The 19,366-nt window shown below is 38.9% G+C and overlaps 1 long non-coding RNA gene across 3 annotated transcripts in view; it reads right to left on the reverse strand.

The window, feature by feature from the left end:
• LOC107139240 overlaps positions 1–17,103 on the reverse strand; it is a 41,172-nt gene extending 24,069 nt beyond the window's left edge. The window contains exons 1-4 of one of the 3 annotated variants that reach the window (XR_007341085.1): positions 16,686–17,103; positions 8,179–9,128; positions 5,233–5,411; positions 3,345–3,427 (exon numbers count right to left, since the gene is read on the reverse strand). This is a non-coding gene — a long non-coding RNA (uncharacterized LOC107139240). The remainder of the gene's footprint in view (positions 1–3,344; positions 3,428–5,232; positions 5,412–8,178; positions 9,129–16,685) is intronic. The other 2 variants (XR_007341084.1, XR_001503126.2) reach the window with 2 other exon arrangements.
• Between the last annotated feature and the right edge of the window lie 2,263 nt (positions 17,104–19,366).

Genomic DNA, 19,366 nt, shown 5'->3' on the forward strand with positions numbered 1-19,366 from the left:
AAAAATAAATCCCTTTAAAGACAATGATTTTGAGCTATTATTTCCATCCTCCCATTTGTGGAAAAAAAAAAGTACAGTCAGCAACTGAAGGTAAATTGCAAGAAGGAAGACTGCTCTGTCCTTTCCTGTCACTGATGTTCCTATATCTATCTTCCCACCCATTTGGATCAGCAACCACCTTTGCTTTTCTTATTACAAAGGTGTCCATGAGCTGTTCTCAATAGAAATTCCTCCTTCAGAGTTCTCAGAACTCCTATCATTTCACTTACCCCACCGTATAATAACTGCTTACAGTTCTTCCCTTATGAGAGTAGAAGCTTTTACTCTTGTTCATTTATGTAACCCAGTGCCTACTACAGTGTTATTCAGACCGTAGGCCAATGTTGTGTTATAAGAGAAGAATTTCCATCTAATAACTCAAGGCTGGAATTGATGATGTAGACACTGCAACATTTTGAGAGGTTTTCACCAATATATTTATAGTAGAAGTTTAGCTGTTGCTACTGTTGGCTCCCTTGGGCAATTGCCAGATTTGCACTGGGTTTGCAGTCCTGTGCTTGACTTTGTGCTTAAAAGACTCTTAATCAGAATATCTACAATATGCATATTTATAAACCAAACAGAACCTTGAAAATTTTAACCTATCTATCCTTAACAATGAACTCTCTCTCTCTCTCTCTCTCTCTCTCTCTCTCTCAGGAAATAACATACATGGAGACTTAACATATTATATTAGAGTATAAGAAACAGATAACAGAGAAAATATAGAAGAAGGCAATATTTTAAAAGATGTTGACTAAATATTTTCCCAAATATACAGAAAAGAGATATCCTCAGATTTAAGGTAACAAATAATCCCAAGAATAATAAATCATTAAAAACTCCAACACTAGAAACATAATAATGGTATTGGAATGCAGCAGAAGATATAAAGGAATAAGGAAGTTAGGGAAGAATGAGGGGAGGGAGGGAAAAAATAGAATAAAATGAAACTAAAGAAAATCCTAAAAGCAGAGAAAAGGGTTACAAAAAAGCACAGATTACATTGACATCTAATTTCTCAATAACCACAATGAAAACTAGTAGCCAATGTAATAATTTTTAAAGGAGAGAGGAAATAATCACCCCCCTAAAATGATATCACCACAGAAACAGTCTCCTAAGAACAAGAGTAAAATAAAGATATTTTCAGAAAATAAAAATTGAGACCCCCACTCTAAAAGAATTTCTGAAGGATGTAGTCTAGAAAAAAGTAAAGTGGGCCCCCAAGGACATCTGAAATGCAAGAAGTAATGACTAGCCAACAAAATGTTAAATGGATGAATTTAAAACATTGATTTGAAGAATTAATATGATTAAAATATCCATACAACCCCCAGAGATCTACAGAGTCAATGCATCCCTATAAAAATACCAACATCCTTCACAGAAATAGGCGGGGAAAACTTAATATTCAAATGAAACTACAAAAATTCCCAAGTAGTTAAATCAATCTTGAACAAAAAGAGCCAAGCTGGCATCACACTACCTGACCTCAAGATATACTATAAACTCTAATAACCAAACAGCTTGGTTCTGGCCTGAAAACTGACATAGAGACCAATGAAGAAAACAGACAGCCCAGAAATAAGTCCATCCATCCACTGATGTTTTTCAAAGGTGCCAAGAACACCCAGTGGGGAAAGAACCATCTCTAATAAATGGTGCTGGAAAAAACTGGCTGTTCAAATGTAGAAGAAACTCAGCCCATCTCTCACCATATGCAAAAACAACTCAACATGGATCAAAGACTTAAATGCAACACTCAAAACTAGAAACTTCCAGAAGAAAACACAGGGGGAAAGCTCTATGACAGGACTGGGCAAAGACTTTTTAGAGAAGACCTGAAAAGAATAGGTGACAAGGGGCTGGGGTTGTGGCTCAAGTGGTAGAGTACTCGTCTAGCTCGTGTTAGGTACTGGGTTCGATCCTCAGCACCCCATAAAAATAAACAATAAAGATACAGTATCCACCTAAAACTAAAAAATTTATAGGTGACAAAAACAAAAATAGGCAAATGGGATTATATCAAACTAAAGAGCTTCTGCACAGCAAAGGAAATAACAGAGTAAAGAAACAGCCTACATACTGGGAGAAATTATTGGTAAATCATACATCAGATAAAGTGTAATGTCCAAAATATATAAGACTTAAACTACTCAACAGCAAGAAAACAAATAATCATACTTAAAATGGGTAAAGTATCTGAAGAGACAGTCTCAAAAGCAGACGTACAATGGCCAATAGGTGTATGAATAAATGATCAACATCAGAGAATATAAATAAATTAAAATCACAATGAGATATCATGCCTTTTAAACTGACTATTATCAAAGAGATGGGTAGGTGTTGGTGAGGATGTGTAAGAAAGGACCCTTATGCACTGTTGGTAATATTGTAAATACCATTTTAGAAAACAGCATAGTGGTATCTCAAAAAACTAAAAGTAAAATTACCATATTATCCAGTACTGCCAGTACCAGGTGTATACCCAAAGGAATTTATATCTGAACACTAATGCACATGTTCATTGTGGCATTATTCACAGTAGACAACATATGCAAATAACCCAAGAGTACATCAACAGATATGTGGATTTTAAAATGTGTTGGAACGGAATACTATTCAGCTCTTAAAAAAAAAAAAAAAGGAAATCCTATTATTTGTGACAACATGGAAGAATCAAGAAAAGAATTATTTTAAGAGAAATAAGCCAGGCAGGCACAGAGAGACAAACACCATGTGATCTAATTTACATGGGAAATTGCAAAAATTGAACTCACAAGAAGTAGACAGTCAGATGGTGGCTACAGAGACTGAGAGACAAGCACAGAAGCGGAGAGGGGAGAACTTGTCTATGGATACAAAGTTCCAGTTAGGAGAAATAAGTTCTGGTATTCTAATTCACCATAGGGTGACTATAATTATTAACAATATATTGCAAGTTTAAAACAGATAAACAAAAGAATTTGAATGTTCTCACCACAAAGAAATGACAGTAGGAGTTTAGCTGTTGCTAAGCTCATAGAAATGTCATTGTTACCTGGGTTAGTTAATGTCAAGTTGTCTTCAAAAGAAATGGTGAAATTATTCTAATTTATAGTCACAACTGCCATATAAAAGTCATTTGAGATGACAGATATTCTAATTACCCTAATTTCATCATTAGACAACTTATATACATATATAAACATCATGTTATATTCCATAAATTTATAGTTATCATTTACCAATTCAAAATAAACTATTTAATAAAAAAAAATCTTAAACGATTAAGCAAATATTTTCCCAAGTTTTAGGCTTACAAAGCTGAATAAAACAGAGTTCCTGTCTTCAGTGTGCTGCCATCCTGTCAACCACATAATCCTTCTGGAAGGGTGGATAAGACCTAAATGTATTAAAGAAAGAAATAGCAATTAGAAAGGGGATTGTAGCTACATGAATGGTGCTAGGATTTCAAGCCTAAAGATGCCAAGACTCCAAGTATTGGGTCTTTGAATTAACATTTCAAAATTCAAAGTTTTAAAAAAATTAGCGGGACATGGTGGTGCACGCCTGTAATCCCAGTATCTCGGAAGGCTGAGAAAGGAGGATTGTGAGTTCAAAGCCAGCAATGGGAAGGCACTAAGCAACTCAGTGAGACCCTATCTCTAAATAAAATTCAAAATAGGGCTGGGGATGTGGCTCAGTGGTTCAGTGCCCCTGATTTCAATCCCCAGTACAAAAAAAAATTAACCTCAGTTCAATGTCAAGCTTAAGCAATCAAGGTGCAAAGTAGGTATCTCTCATGTTAGACCAAAGGCCTCATTCCAGAGGAACCCTCAGATTTCTTCACAGGAAATCATTTCAGATAGATCTCTCCACATGGATACATACAACATTCATGTGCTAACAACATTCACTGCTCTCCCACAAATGATCAGCACTTTCCCTAACTTGGGCTTCAGAAGGTGCAATCCAGGCTAGTTGTTCATGTTTGCAGAGAATGGCAGCCTCTCCCCAGAGAGTAACCGTTACCTACGGACGGCCCTTCACCTCCTATTGTAGTGAGACTGATGTTTAACTAGAATCTCTTATTTTCCTTGTCACTAAGCCAACAGAGAATTTTGTTTTGTTTACTCATGTTTTTTACAAAAGTAATTTTATCGGGTCATATTCTGTGAGCCTGCATTTTGTGTTTATCATATTCTTGCGAGTTAAAAATAGTTGTCTACAATGTAGGTGTTCCCTAACAGTATTTGTTCAGTTTTTCTTTTGTGTTTGCTAATATTAATAGTTTTCTGTACACTTCCTGGTGCACATGTGCAAGTTTCTCCAGAGTACCCACCAAGGAGTGGAATTGCTGGGTCATAGAAATGTCATTGTTACTGTGCTATGTAATGTTAAGTTGTCTTCCCAAGAAATTGGGAAATTATTCTAATTTATAGTCACAACTGCCGTATAAAAGATTCTGTTTATCCACATCCTCATCAATGATTACTATTGTCCAACTCCATTTTTTTTGTTCATCTAGTGGGTATAAAATGATACCTCATGATGATTTTAATTTGTGTCTCCTTAATTACTAATGAAATTGATGACCTTTTAATATGTTGATAGACATTTATATTTCCTTTGTGAATTGCTTTACCACTTGGGGGGTATTTTTCGGTGGGGTATAGGCCTTCTTTATTCTGGGTTCCAGTCCTTTTTCAGTTAGTTGAGAGGTAAAGATATTTTCCCAGTTTGTGGCTGATCTTCTTACTCTCTTCCTGTTCTTGGTAAGTAAAAGTTCCTTGTTTTAATAAAATAGAAATTACCATCTCTTTATGTTTGGTTTGTGCTTTTTGTGTCTTTTGACTTCACAGAAGAAGGGAGCTTCTTATGAAAGGGGAACCTTGAAATTTCTTAGGAGAATTTCTGTGCAGGAGAATCCCTTTATGGCCTTTGGCAAGGGAAGGATCCAGAAAATTCTCATCATGAACCACTCTATATTTTTAAAGATTGTGGGGATGAATCAGGAGGTAGGTTCAGCCCTGGCCACTTTTGTTTTCATCGTTCTCCTTGCAGAAGAAGGCTCCTCTGGGCTGCTGTCAGAGAGGGTCTCAGAATCGAGGACCACAGGCACAGCCAAGGCAGAGGAGGGGGTTTGGTTCCATCCCTCTTACCCAGGGCCACCACCTTCCCAGCCCAGCCCCACCACACTTTTTTCACCTTTAGTTCTTTGTTAGGAGCTCTGATGGGGGTCTGTTTCCGCTAATCTTAACTGTGGCAAAATGCTCCAGGAAGTCTATTCTTCTGGTTACATATGGAATTTCCTGGACTTCAGTTGATTGCTTGGGATGGGGGCTGATTAGATGCAGCTATTTCCAGGCATCCTTGCCTTTTCTTTCCTGAAAAATGATTGTGTTTGAAATATATTTTTAGATGGGGCTACAGTACTCACATATATTTTTCTTTTTACTGTACAATTTCAAATCCAGTTTTCTTCCAGAAACACACACACACACACACACACACACACACACACACATACTACAGACATACACACTAGGAGCTAGTGTGACTTTCAGCAGTCCTACTCTTTAGGTGAAAATTATTCTTATATTACTTGTAATTTTTGTCATCTTAAAGTCCACTTTTCCCAGTACAATTTCTGAGGCTTCTTCCTCCCCCTTCCACTCCCAAATATCTATTTATGGACCATTATCCCCTTCTCCATCAACATCTTCTCAGCAGAGCTGTATGCCCCAGGGGGACTGGGCTGGTGTGAGACTCTGCCATGATGAATGGATTTCTTTTCACTCCCAGTAACTGGCTGGCTTCCACCAAGGGCAGCTAATTTCTTTCTAGCTACTTGGAGTAAGTAGATTAGGTTACCAGTACTGCTGCTTATCTCATTCTAGAATCAATGATCCAATTCACATGATCACCAACTATAAATCTGGAGAAACTATTACACAGAAGCCCTGGTAATTGATTAGTGGGTATTTCCTGAAACAAATCATTTACAAGGCAATGCTTTGGTTCCCAGCCTATTTTTGAGGCAATTAGGACCTACTGAGTTGCTTATTCATTTACTATTTGATGATGGTCATTTATTTCTAGTCTAATGTCTGAATCTTACCCCTAGTTTCTCAAGGTTCTGGTCATCAGCTCTTTCTCATTTCTCTGTTGTGTTGTTCTTTCAGGCAGATGCCCAGTTTGCAACACAGCTGATCCTCGGCTTCCATCTGCCTATGGATTTTGATGGCACTGAGATAGAGTTGTTTTGGTCCTTGGAACAAATTGTAGCCAGGATATTCTGCCTTCTGCCTGACCTTCCCAGGTCCAGCAGTCCATGTCATGGGAAAGGGCCAAAAGGGATGAGTGGGTGGAGGACACGCTCCTAGTACCCTGACTCTTTCCAGCACCTGCATGGTAATGGGGCATGCCAGCAGAGAATGGTTGTTCTTCAACATTAGGGTCTGCTTGAGGCTGGAATCCTTGTTTTTTTCCAATCAGGTAAGCATAAAGTATTTATGATTTTGTAATTTGGTCTGCATCAAATTACAGACTGTACAGATCTGGTCAGGTTGAAAGTTGGGTAACAATTTTTATGATGCACTGAGCTCCTTTTTAGAACAATGTGATTGTGCTAAGTTTTGCCTGCAACATTTCATTTAATCTTTTAATTCTTATGTGTCCTGGATGGGATCATCCACATCAGAAACCTAATGTGAGGGAGATGGTGTACATTGTCTAATAAGTCATTCAATATATGTGAAAAATTTTCAAACATAGACCAAAATAACACAGAAGGGTGCTTTTAACCAAAAGGACTCTCCAGTAACTAACAGAAATCCAAAAATGGCAAGCTCACAGAAGGCTGGAGTAGTCAGGAACAATAGATCAGAAGGAAGGGGTTCCTGTAGAGCAATATTATTCCATGTTCCTCAAACTTTATTTCTTATTTTTGTGGTTAAAAAATATAACATAAAATTATATAGAATACTTGATGAGTTTGTGTGCACAGTGGACTGTAACCTTCCCTGTCTTGGTCCAATTTTAGTATATGCACTGCCAAAAACAGCATCTCAAACTTTTTATCTTATAAATCACAACACGAAATACATTTTGCATCATGATTTCATACACATACCTATATAACTGAAACACAAGTTTACTTTGTGATACATGTCCTTGTCCTCTGCAGTGCACTTCATTATTCTACTGTATTTTATATCTCTTGTACTTTACAACGTACAGATACTGGTCTGTAAACACCAACACGCAGAAATTGAGGCTCAGAGATGTGTTGAGTACCTAGCACAGTGTCTTGCAAATAATAATCCTAAGTGTCTGCTCTATCTCCACACATGATGTGCAAGCTGAGCCGCACCCCAGCAGCAGTCCAGAGATAGAACCCAGGTTTCTTGGCTCCCAATGCCCTTTTAAGTCAAGGGCAATTTTTAAAAGAAGAGAGATTTCTCGTGTCAGAGTTTCTTTAGAGATCAACAGAAGTAGGAAGAAACATTGAAATCATTGGAGACACACATCACCCCACAATGGGCAGTGCCCCAAGGTCACAGGATGCTAGAACAGAATTGTCTCATTCCAAAGCCCACACTCTCTTTTATTTTCTACTTTGGTTGTTCAGAAAAAATAAACTGGAGAGCTCTGTAACATTACCAATGCCCAGGCTACATCAAATCAATTTAATCAGAATATTTAGGGGTAGGGTTTTCGAAGAGCTCCCCAGCTGGTTTAAATACAGAGCTACCACCTCCATGAAATGTAGAAGAGATCCCTTAAAACCATTCTCATTAATCTCTCCAGCCCCACTGAAATCTCCCCTCCAAGCCCCAGGGACTCCTAACTCAAATTCATAGTCAAAAGTAACTGCCCTTCCACTGCATTCATGTAGCAATCAGATCTCCCTTCATCCTGTGTTTATCCCCCGGCTGGATGATGCACTTACTGGCTGCAGGGCTTATGCCTTACTCATAGTTGTATCCAAGTGTGTAATAAATATTTACAGAATGCCCTTTGCTCAGATGGCTCTTCTTTGCCAGACCATCCAGGCTTCTGGAGTCTACTAGGAATCAGCTGTCATGCCTAATGAGGGTGATTAAAATTCTCCCCGGGGTCACTCCTACAGAGGACAAGAAGGACGCTCACTCCAGGGGTTGCAGAATCCTGATCAGTGAGAACAAGAGTCACTGAAGGCCGTGAGACAGTCACTTCAGGCGGTGGGATTTTTCTCTCCCCATCTTTCCTTGCTAGTGGTCTCCTCTGGGTTTCCAGATCATCCGGGGTTTCTAACGAGGCGGTGCTGCGCCGAGTGCAGAACCCTGGACCGGAAGTAGGGAAAACGGACTTCCTGTGCCGGGGGTGCCCTTTGCTGTGGCGTGTGCTGGGAACTCAGTTTTCGGTTTTGTTCGCTGGGAGTGACAATTGTCACACTCTGCTCCTTTCCCCCTAGGGGATTATACAAGAGCTCCTTATACTAAAAAAAAAAAAAAAAACAAGCTTCGTTCAGGTCCTTGAGCTTTTCCGAGGACAGCTTTGTATAAATATAAGATACCTTTTGTTATTGTTTGTAGCCCGAGGGATTTGTGGAAAGAAGTTGGGAGCCAGCGGCGCTCATTTTTATAGGCAGAAAATAGCTGTTGGAAAAAACAACCTGATGTGTGGAGCACAATGTTCTTATCGAGCAGACAGAATTATCTTTCCCAGGCAGCCATGAACACAAAACACCTGGTACACACGTTTCCTGACCCTTCACATATTTTGAAAGAAAGAGACCTTTACCCTGACCTGTCAAGCAGTGATCTCCATGAACTTCTGTCCACAGACTCTCCGACTGTTATCTTGGCTTGCTTCTGTGCACTGAAATGGTAAACATCGCTGATCCTCACTAATAGGACATCTTCTCCAGATATCACTGGGACCTTATCAGATCCACACATGCATTTCTTCTTCCTACGAATGCGGCCTCTGAGGGGGGCGCATCTCGGCCATGTCAGGGGCTAAGAGTCAGGGGCTTCCTGCCTCCAACCCAACACTGTGGGTGCAGTTGAGGAGATAAGGACCGAAGATTTGATCCCTACTCAGCAATCACCTAAAACCTTTGGGAGAGAAAACAAAACAAAAGTCACTGAAAAACTTTAGCAAAACATACAGATCTATCTATTCATGAGAAAATTTATTGCCTACCTTAAAGGCACGAAAGTATTAAAAGAAGGTAGAAATCAGCTAGAAAGCTACACGGAGGATAAGGGTACAACCCACCTGAGAGGTGGTCGGTAATGTTAAAGTGAATGAAGGCAACTTGACATGGGTGAAAAGGTTTGGAAATGGTGGAGGAAGGAGCAACAGCCATACTTGGGATGTCACATAGGCAATAGTTGAAGCATTGGCAGTGGAACAGAGTGGAATGACCTGGGTATGTCTTTCTCCAGCCATGCATTCTCAACAAGTTATGTAACTCTGAACACATGACTTTCCTTCTCCATAGTGATTAATTAGTGCTAATACTTCTGTTGTCATTTGGGGGGGACAATGAAATGAGATAAATACAGGAAGAAATCTTAGCCTACTGTCAGGCATGTAATAACTATCTAAACCATGTTTATTGTTGTTGCTGTTTTTTATTGTTACTAGGGAAAGTGTAAGCAATGGAAGGAATTCATCTATATATGGGGAAATTATATTTTCCTTGTAATCATCAAATAATCAAAATACTTGGTACTGTGTTATTTAACTGAATTTGATCAGACGGCACCTGCTCCCTGCAATACTGTGAAAGAAAGAAAGATCATGAAGGTTTATTCCCTCCCTCAAGCCTCTTCTCTCCTCCCAGCTCTCTTCCCCATGGCAACTATTTCCGCTTCTTCTGTGCCACAGTGAACTCATAATCTCTCTCATAATCTTTCCACTCCCCTCCCACCCAAATTTGAAATCTCATCTCCCAGGCTGGATGAGAGGATGATGAGTTACAAGGGATGAATCTGCAATGATGGCTTCTCAGATATTCGTGACAACATGTAAGACCTGGGGACAGAGATTCTCTTGGATGTTTCTGGACCTATTAAGTCATATCTAGGTAGCTACACACCTCAAACATAGGGAGTGCTCAGCAGGAGAATTTTTAGGTTCTTTTTCAAATCAAAATCTCAAGAGTAAGAACTTAATTTAACTTAATTCTGCATTGTCCTCCTGAAAGACACACGTATTGGTGCACTGATGATATAACTAAGGTACGATGTCACAGGTCATTAGCGCTGTCTTATGCCATTGTGTAGTTTGTGCATTACATGCAAAAGTCAGCTGTCCACCCAGCTACATCCAATCCTTTCCCTTCTTTACCCTGCGGATGATAGTCGTGCTCCTACTGAAGTGGCCTGAGCCACATTCCTGGCTCCAAATTACCTACAGGATAAAACCTAAACTTCTCAGCCTGGCAGATAAAGCTCTGCATATCCATCCTGGCCTTTTTCTCTGCTTTCTCCGTATCTCTTGCTGTGATAAAGTTTCCCCAGGTCCCCACAAACTCCTCGCCCTTTTAAGACATTGCCCTTCAATCCAAACACCTTCCCCAACCTTCTTCAACTCCACCAGGATCATTGCTGAAGGAAAAGCTCTCATGTCTCAGACTTTAAGCTGTGCAGTTATTTGTTCTGCATTGTTTATATTCCCACAGTTAAACACTTAGTGGATGTTTAAAATATTTCTTCAATGAACGAATGCATTCGGATTTCAATGATAGCATTGATGGCAAGGTAGGGTAATTGTTCTACTCACTTGGTTACCTCCTCAGACTGTGAGCTTCTCCAAAGGGGGAGAGGATGTGAGTGTATCTGTTTCATCTATACCCTCAGATCTGACTACAGTGGCTCTTTCGGTAAGTTTTAAGTCAAGGTTTGACAAATAATTAAATTTCTTATATATCTTTTGCAAATGATTTTTTTTTGGTGTCATCATGCATTATTTCTTTCATGATTACATTTCTTTCCTTTGTTGATGTAGGGTTGGGGTAAAAGAAAGGGAAGAGAACAGTGTTCTTTTGCTGTCTTATCTCTCCAATATAGCAAGAATATGGAAATATGGGGAGGGGAAACAGGGGAAGCCTCCTTGTAGGTTGGAGTCCCTGGAATTAGAAGCTGAGAGTCTTCTGAAAGTGCTCACAAGTGAAACCTAGAAGGGGCTGAGGGCAAGGGCTGGGGCTGTAGCTCATTGGTAGAGAGCCTGCCTCATATGTGTGAGGCCCTGGGTTCAATCATCAGCACCACATAAAAATAAATAAAGATATTGTGTCAACTTCAACTAAAAAAATATTTTTAAAATGTTAAAAAAAAGAAGAAGGGGCTAAGGGAAGCAAGACAGGACAGGGGACAAGCAAAACCAACACACAGATTTAGTTGCAGATAAGTCCCTGCCTGATCCCATGGGAAGCTGAGGAACAAGGAGAGCCTCCAGAATTGTCCCACCTTGAGGGAAGAGGCCTGTGTGCTTTTACGCCTCCATATTAGTAGCTGGCTATAAGCCATGCCCACAAGTGAGGAGATAACCTTGGGGAATTTCAAGGGGAGCAGCTTCTGGAGGCTCAGGGAAGTCTTCAGTGGAGATAGAGGTTATTGCTCACCAACATTCATGGCAACTGAGCAAGGCGGGCGCCCTTCTGGTAAAGCCATCTGAGCAACACAGCCATAGCCCCACCACACATCCAGAAGATGTTAGAAAGTCTAGAAGAGTTATCCAAGATTTTATTTCAAACCCACCTCCTCCAGCTTAGCCAATCTAATCGACAAGTTATCTGGATTAGTTCCTCACTCCTGAACAGATTAGCATCAGCAAGATAGAAAAGGGGCAGAGACCCTGGAAGGTAAGTGCACCAACAGGAGCAGAACAAAGCCAGGAGCCAAGAGGCACAGCAGTCTGGAAGCCTGTGGGCAGAGCCCCGAGGACTGTGGCTAAAGATGAAGTCTACGATGATTTTACAACAAAAGGTTGGGTAAGCTGTATTGGACATTCTAAGTGTAGGAACACAGGGTGATATGCAATGTAATTTGTAAATATTTCATTTGAAATTTGGAAGCTTGAGGTGTGTGAACAATGATATAGATATTTTATTTTTACAAAATATCTCCTTCTGTGTCAACCTTAACAGGTAAGTGAGGTGTTGCTGGCTACTCCTCAAGGAATCTCTTCTGCCCAGGGGCTCATGGAACCTTCCAGAGGATCACTTCAGACTTGTTTAAAAGTTCTGGCAGTTTTGGTTCCACCTAGCATGTGGGATTAAATAACTGGGGCTGAGGGGAGCCTTCTATAATCGCCACACTTACGCTTCAGTGTGATATAGGGAATGCTCTACCCTGGCATGGGACAAATGGAGTTCAAGTTCCTCCCTGTCATTAACATTTGTGTGGCCCTACACAAGTCATTTCTCTTCTTTGAGTCTTGCTGTCTTCATCTGTAAAGAGGAAATGCTAATATTTATTATCCATTATTAATATTTACATTGTACATTACATGAGTATATTTTATAACGTATTGATACAGTTTGTAGAGAAACAATATTATACTGTCTCACCAGTCTATTGTGAGGAACAAGCAAGATAATATTTGTGAATTTGCCTTGTAAGAGACAAAAAGAATTAAAAGTGGTATAGTTGGAAGAATCTGCTCTTCATCTTCTTCTTTCCAATGAACCTTTTGATAGTTTTTCTAAAGCTATGAGCTGGTGAGAGACCCATGGATGCCATTTACCATAAATTTATTCTGTCCCTGTCCATTGCCATCTGCCTCCCGTGCTGCCCTCTGGGGAGCCAACCTGCCCCCCATTTCTCCATCCTGTTCCAGAATGGCTGCCTTTGGAGAATGGGGTTTCTCAGGAAGGACATTGCACAATCAGAGAGGCTGATCTGCCAAGACTGTAACATTTTTTTCCTGGAGCATTTTCAGGAATGTGTCACAGGAGGTGGGGGAGATGGGCAATGGAACAGAGAGTACTAGGCACCAACAACCAGGTAATAAACTGTCCAAGCATTCCTTTTCAAAATCTAATGAAGACATCAATCTTCATTAAGTCAAAGGGTCTGGGGTCTGTAGCGGTGAGATTTTCTGGGCTGCTTCAAAAAGCTGGAGAAACAATGGCCAAGATGCAGACCATAGAAATGAGAAGCAGTGAATTCTAGAACTTGATGATGTCTATTTTCAACAAGTGCTGAATTTGCCAATAACTATGATCCACAAACATGAACCTCAAGCTCAGTGTTGTGCTGGAGCCAGATTGCCTGGGTCAAGAGGGCTGCTTATCATGGCTCTTTCCAACTCCATGCTCACCAAAGTCACGCTAGAGGCTTGTAATTGGCCCCAGTGGCAGTATGACACCACAGATTCAACAGCTGATATGGATGAGGCTGTCCCCCCTCTAGAGAGTCATCTTTCCAGCACACCACTACTTCATTTTATATCTCAATGTCAAAAGACATGTGGAATCCTGAAGTCACTTTCCGAAGGGCAGTGTTGTTCTCAAATTTCCATGTAAACCACTGGGGGGAAGAAATCTCATGAATATAATAATAAAGAATTCTTTACTTTCAGATTCCAAATTCACCTTCTTCAGATAGCCTCTCTTTTTCTGTAGAAAGTAGGTGCTACAGATCTGAGAAAGGCCTGAGGTGCTGTTCTCCCAGGGTCAGTTGATAGATTTTTCCATGAGCTCCCAAGGTCTACCAGTAGGAAAGATGCCTCCAGAAAGAAATGTTCCCCACAGAGAACAACGCCCCCACCCTACCCCGTGCAAGCTCCAGTGAGGCTATGGAAAAGTAGGGGTAAGATGCTGTTCTCTGCTGGGGGAAATTTTGCAAAACACTTGGATTCAGTGGAAAGTGATCAGCCTTAGCAAAAAAAAAAAAAAAAATCTAGTTTTCTTCTCTCTTCCTATACAAACTAGGATTTAAAAAAGGGGGCACAATGAAAACACAAACATGCACAATATTCACTTCCAGATATCTTTCTTTTTTTCTATAGACCTTCCTTTCACTCTGTTTTTGTGGCTTTACTTGATGATTTTTACCACTGTTTCCCATAACTTCCTTGAGGTTGGAATGAAAAGGAGTAGGGAAGAAATTAGCATTTAGAAGGCACCAACTATATATTAGATACTGGAGTATTCTTATTTAGTACAGCAATCATGCAAGGAAGGTACCATTATTTCCACTTTTTTCAGGAAAGGAAAGGCCAGAATTATCTAAGCTTACTCAACTCTCTTAGTACATTTGCTGTTGCTTTAACACAATATCTGAGACTGGATAATTTATAAAGGAAAGAAGTTTATTTAGCTCGAAGTTTCAGAGGCTTACAGATCTGGAAGTGGGTGGCTGCATCTGGTGAGCATCTCACACTGCATCATATCATGGTGGGAAAGAGGAAGGGCAAGAGTATGCAGAGGAGATGAGGGCTGAGGGCCAGACTTGCTCTGTAAGGAGAAGCCACTCCCATGAGCAAGGCATGAAACGCTCTTAAGGACCTAATGATCTCCTAAGACTCTCATTCCCTCTTGACACTCACTGTTCCACTGGGGACTAAGTCTCAACATGAGTTCAGAGAGGACAAACTACTTTGAAACCAGAGCACCAACTAATGGATTTTGGAGTTGGAATTTTAATACACATCTCCCTGACTTCATATTTTATGTTTTTTCTGCCTTTTCAACTATAGTATTGACCTATTGAAAAATAAAGTTCAACTGTAAGCCCAGTTCTGGAGACAAGGTACAGCCTGAGACTGGTCCCTAGCAGCTGGCCTTCCAAGGGACACAACTGGATGGTCTAGTGAAGTAAAGATGAGAACTTTTCTAGGGGTACAACTTGCCATTTCTTGGGGACAGTTTTGAGACAAACATTAAATATTTGTTGCTATACTCATTTAAAATGTAAAGTAGAAGAAGAGCATGGATATTGGAAGTGAATATTTTATCTTGTTGTTGGATGATTTAACAAATGATACCTTAGGAATCTAATATTGGTACCCAAATATTTTTAATAAACATAAAAGTTACATATACAATAATAAAATATTTTAAAAACTTTTATTATGAAATGCTAAAGTCTAGCAGAAAAGAGAAAGGGGAAGAGAGAAAAAGAGAAAGACTGTGTATATTTCTTAAATTTTCAACATGCTCAGTTGCAAGCAACTTTAGAACCTCCAAATGGAAACGTATATAGTTGGAACACAGGAGAAAGGTTTGGATTATAGCAATGGATTTGATTTTGACAGTATGTAGAAGTATCTAAAGCCATAGGAATGGAGAGGATCATCAATTAAATGTGTATATAGAGAGAAGGTAGGTTATAGAATTAAACCCAGAAAATTTTCCTGCATTTAATATCCAAAATTGTTCAGACTTCTAGAGTCACCCAAGTACCTCCAGCATCTCTGGACTTACTGTTTCACTTCCTTGGTAAGTTCTATGCCAAAAAAATAGAGGCATCTAGTGAGGACACAGAACACTGCCCCCTAAAATTGACATTTCAAACTTGTCAGAGTTTTTTCTACACCAGTGAGAAACTTGCATCCTGGGAGAACTCGCACTTTTTAGAAATAACACAGGAGAACTTATACTTCTAATTAGGATGTAGAAACAGTCAATAGAAACAGATTCAAAGAAGACCTGAGTTTTTGGAATTGCCAGATTGGGTGTGTAAAACAACTTTTATAAATAGTGTTAATGAACTTATAGAAAATTATGGATATAGTAGATAAAGAAATGGATTATTTCAAAAGAATTATTCAAACACTAAACAAAACCAAGCAGAAAATATAGAACTAAAAAATATAATATCTAAGCTATCTGGGGCTTAAGAACATCACAGAAGAAAGGAGCAGTGAATGGGAAGAGCAAGTGACAGAAATATTCAAGCTGAAAGAAAGAGAAAAATGAATACATTATCAATGATCATAAAATAATATCAAGTTTATAACATCCATGCATTGAGTCCCAGGAGTGGAGGAGATAGAGAATCAAGTAGAAAAAAAAAAGTTTGGAGAGGAAATAATGATTGAAAATTTGCAAATTTAATGAAAACATCAATCTGAGAAAACCACTCCTAGACATATGATAGTCAAATCAATGAAAATAAACTGAAAGAACATCTTAATAGCAGTCTCCTCAATAATGACATATATGCCAGGGACAATGATATGAATGATGGCTGGCTGCATACTGGAAACTGAAAATCAGAAAACATGACACAAGACAATGGAACATCTTTAAAGGAAACAATACTGTCACCACAGAATTCTGTATCCAACTAAAAATTCTTCAAAAATCAAGATAAAAGAAAGATATTTTCAGATGACAGAAGCTAAGAAAATTCACTGCAATAGACCTACACCATAATAAATGTTAGTGATAATTTTTCAGCATAAAAAATATCCATATAGAAACTTGGAGATGCAGGATGGAAAAAAAAAAAACAGTGAGAAAAATGGAGACTTCCAGTTTCCAGTCCAATGTTTAAGGACCTTAGAGGCCATCACTCTGTTTTACCAGTAAAAGACTGAGCAAATTGTAATTTCAGCAATTCTTTTTTCAATTCTTCATCAGAGAAGTGAGGACATAGGACAGATCAATGTCCCTAAAATTGGAAAGACAGGGAAATACAGAAAGAACCACTTACCAGAGCAGAAACTCCTGAGCAGTGACCACCTTAGAACCAGTGCTAGGGTAGGAAAACCAAAAATGGAATTGATTAGTTGCTAGAGACTCTGTGAACCCTTCTGGGCAGACCCAGTCACAGGAGGACTCCCACATTTTTGTGGGTTTTACTCCAAAAGCTTTACCAGGTCCTCAGAATAAATATCAGAGAAAAATTCTTCAGTGCTTCTGGCAGGGAGAAAGGGAAAGAAACAAATTTGAAATATGCCAGAGCATTCTGTTCTTCACAACAAGGCTTGCTATCAAGAGAAATTATTTTACCAGAGCCTAATCTGCTAGAATTTTAAGAGTTTTACCAAGAGGAAGAGAAATACCCAACTCCAGCTTTTCACATGGGGTAAGAGAAGTACCCAACTTCAGTTCCCTCAAGCCATCTCCTAAACCTAAACCTAAACCCAAGGCACAAAGCTAAGAAGTACAGATAAAGTTTGCAGCCCAGAGACACAGGCACACCAAAAGTCTGGAACCTAATTATGAGATTTACCAAAACATTACTAAAGACCTTTCTATACAATTCCATTTACTCAGTACAATATATGCACCTTCAAAAACAACAACAGTAAAATAGATGTCATAGAAGGAGCAGAAAACATAGTTTGAAGAGACTGAAAAGCATTCAAACTAGAGTCAGATATTGCAAGAATGTTGGGATTATTAGATCAGAAATCTTTTTTAAACTACAATTAATATGCTAAGAGCTTTAATGGAAAAGTAGATGATACGCAAGGACAGATATATAATTTAAGCAGAGAGATGGAAATCCCAAGAAAGAATCAAAAAAGAAATACTAGAGCCGGGCACAGTGGCACATGCCTGCAATCCCAGCATCTTGGGAGGCTGAGGCAGAGGGAGCTCAAATTCAAAGTCAGCCTCAGCAACTTAGCAAGGCCCTAAGCAACTCAGCAAGATCCTATCTCTAAATAAAATATAAAAAGGGCTGGGGATGTAGCTCAGTGGCTAAGTGCCCCTGGATTCAATCCCCTCAAAATACTAGAAATCAAAAACACTGTAATAGAAGTAACAAATTTATTTAATGGGATCATTTGAATACTGGAAATGGCTCAGGAAAGAATCTCTGAGCTTAAGGACATAACAATAGGAGCTTACAAAATGGAGAAGCAAAGAAAATAAACTGGAACATAACATTTAAGAACTATGCGATAATTACAAAAGGTATAATACATATATAATGGGAATACTAGAAGAAAAAGAGAAAGAAAAGAACAGAAGCAATGTTTGAAACATTAATGACTGAAAATTTCCCCCAAATTAAGGTCAGATTTCAAACTATTGATCAGGAATCCCCAGAAAACACCAAGGAAAACAAGAGTCCAAACAACTACACCTAAGCATATCTCTTTCAAATTTCAGAAAATCAAAGATAAAGAAAAAAAGGTCCAACTCTCCACCATGTTGGCTTAGGAACCAACTTCTTCAATATGACTCCGAAAGTGCAAGAAACAAAATCCAGAATCAATCAATGAGATGGTATCAAATCACAAAGCTTCTTCACAGCAAAGGAAACAAACAAAAATATGAAGAGAGAGCCTACAGAGTGGGAGAAACTCTTTACCACCTTTACCTCAGATGGAGCATTAATCTCTAGGACATACAAAGAACTCAAAAAACTTAAAACAAAAAACAACTCAATCAATAAATGGACAAAGGAACTGAACATGCACTTCACAGAAGAAGAAATACAGAAGGTCAATAAATATATGAAAAATATTCAACATCTCTAGCAGTTAGAGAAATGCAAATCAAAACTACACTGAGATTCCATCTTACCCCAGTCAGAATGGCAATTATCAAGCATATAAGCAACAATAAATGTTGGCAAGGATATGGGAAAATATATTCACTTATATACATTGCTGGTGGGACTGTAAATTGGTGTGACCACTTAGAAAGCAGTATGGAGATTCCTTCAAAAAGCTGGGAATGGAACCACCATTTGACCCTGTTATCCCATTCCTTGGTTTATATCCAAAGTACTTAAAATCAGCATATTATAGTGATGAAGCCACTTCATTGTTTATAGCAACTCAATTCACAATAGCCAAACTATGGAAACAACCTAGGTCTCCTACCACAGGGAAATGTATAAGGAAAATGTGGTATACATATACAGTGGAATAGTATTTAGCCATAAAGAAGAATGAAATTATGGCATTTGCTAGTAAATGGATGGAACTGGAGAATATTATGCTAAGGGAAATAAGCCAGTCCCCAAAACTAAAGACAGAATGTTCTCTCTTATATGTGGATGCTAACCCACAACAAGGAAGGGAAAGATTAGAAGTTCATCAGGCTAGAAAAAGGGGAATGAAGGGAAGGGAGGAGGGACATAATAGGAAAGACAGTAGAATAAATCAGACATATCTTTCCTATCCTCATATATAAATACATGACCAGTGAAACTCCACATCATGTACAACCACAATAATGGGATCTTAATTGGAACAAGTTTTACTTATTATGTGTGTATAATGTTTCAAAATATACTGTCATGTAAAATAATAATAATAAAATAAAGTTTTTTAAAAAAGAGAAAAAGAAAGAAAAAAAACTTAAAAAGAAATCAGAGGGGAAAAGAATCACCTTGCCTCTAAAGGAGCAAAGATAAGAATTAGATCTGACTTA

The sequence above is a fragment of the Marmota marmota genome, unplaced genomic scaffold (assembly GCF_001458135.2).
Source record: "Marmota marmota marmota unplaced genomic scaffold, marMar, whole genome shotgun sequence".
In the NCBI taxonomy this organism is placed as follows: Eukaryota; Metazoa; Chordata; class Mammalia; order Rodentia; family Sciuridae; genus Marmota; species Marmota marmota.